Raw genomic sequence first — 1,946 nt, 5'->3', positions numbered from 1 at the left:
TTGACTGTAATAGCGAAATCTTACACTATATGAAAAAACTGACTTCAATTAACCTTTTTCGTTCAAAATGCTTTTCTGTAGGATTGTTGGGCAGGATTCACTTTGAGCCAAGCAGCTGCAAAAGCATGTAGTGACGTAGTAGCCCTGCTTGCCATTTATGGACGTTTTCTGGGCGAAGTTGAACGTGCCCGCCTTGATCGCTTAAGAAACAATTCAGTAGCCCCGGAAACACCCGCTCCTCACATAACGTGCCCATTTTGATCGACGGGACCAATAGAACTACAATCTTTTTGCGCTTGTGTCGTGTGTGTGTGTGTTGTGTTCTTGTGTCGCTTTTAGCGCATAGCTTCGCATAACAATCTGCAGCCAGCAGGAAATTCCCGGAAACTGGAATTTACAATCTGATCCGTAGACATCACAAACATTACGAGCACTGACGGTCACTCGCATGTCTTCCACCCTCCCTCTAATGAAACCTGGACAAGGCTCGTTCGCATTTCCATTAAGGCGAAATGAAAAGTGCGCCTATAGTCAAATTTTCGCACTGCACGAAAAACAAATTGGTCACTGTATATCAATCGTGACGCTTCAATGACGACTGTGCAGTGTTTAGAGAAAAATAAACTATTAACCTCTGGACGCATTCATGTTTGTAAGAGCAGTGCATGGATTTCCATAACAGAGTGGAATGTGGCCCTTACCTGTCTGGCCTTCGGTCCGACAATTGACGGCAATTCTTCGCCTGTAACGTAGAGTCCTGGAACAAAGTAACAGTGCAGATGAGTCCGGAGCATTGCAGACAGTGGACTCTCTTAACAAGATGTGGAATGTTTCCACCTGCGCAATAAACTTGTCGCCAGCCACGCTATAAGTGTCGCTCTAACTCCGCTCGGCCTCGGCCAGGCCATTTTTTTTAAAATGGCCAAATAGGCTATAAAACAAAAAAGGTCAAAACCCGGTTGCCGGTTAGTTTATGTTAGAAATTTCATCAATGTGCATTTTGTTGTCTGAGCTACTTCTATTTCGCACGCATCAAGGGAAGTGCTAGACATGCTACAAACGCACAGTTCCTCAATATTAGAGAAAAAGCTGACATCTACCATGGAAAGGCGCAGAAATGCCGGAAGCATGAGCTTTAATATTTGGCTTGGCTATTGTTTTCATGGAATCAGCTGCAACAATAAGACCTTTATCAAGGCAAAACCTGGAAGTGCTGTCAAAGGTTCCACTAGAGCCTGACACCTAAATGACACTTGCGTTAAATTAATCGAAGATGTGAAAAATTGCACCTTCGAAGTAAATTATTCTGCGTACAGCGGGCAGCATTCAGGCAAAGCCTCCACATGTATTCCGCATCCGAGGCAGTATACACGTTTTCGGCCGAACACTATTAAGGCAGATAAAAAGCCTCGCCTTCCCGCATTCCCTACGTGCATGAAGCACTGTTCAAGAAACTCACGCAGACAGTGGTGTAAGCTCTCAATGTAGCTATCAGTGAGGAAATCTAGAGCGCCATGTATGAAACATGGCGTCTCCAGTTTGAGCTCAAGTCCTTCGCTTTCGTGTACATTTTCATCAAGATGTGCCTTCAGTATAGCTTGCAAACGAAACGCAACTTTGTTCTTTCAAAGCAGCTCGTAAGGGCAAGAGTCTGCTTTCCCGATTTAAAACGCAGCGTTTTAATTACCCTGCCCGACTTGCCGAGAGCCTGCGATACAATCAATGCGCGCCCTTTGATCCTATGCTTGGCGCAGCTCTTTTGACAGGAGAAGCTGTACCCGCCCCTAGATTCAATCAGGTAATTTTTTGGTCAACAGCCCGCCTACGGTGCCGCGGTCAGCATCGACTTGGTCAACCTAGTCATCAAAAGCAGAACAAAAAAAGATAAATATCACAGACATAGAACCTAGAACGCATTAGGATGTCCCGTTTTTCACTGTACGCAT

This window comes from Amblyomma americanum, chromosome 1 (assembly GCF_052857255.1).
Source record: "Amblyomma americanum isolate KBUSLIRL-KWMA chromosome 1, ASM5285725v1, whole genome shotgun sequence".
Lineage (NCBI taxonomy): Eukaryota > Metazoa > Arthropoda > Arachnida > Ixodida > Ixodidae > Amblyomma > Amblyomma americanum.
This window is presented reverse-complemented; position numbering follows the sequence as displayed.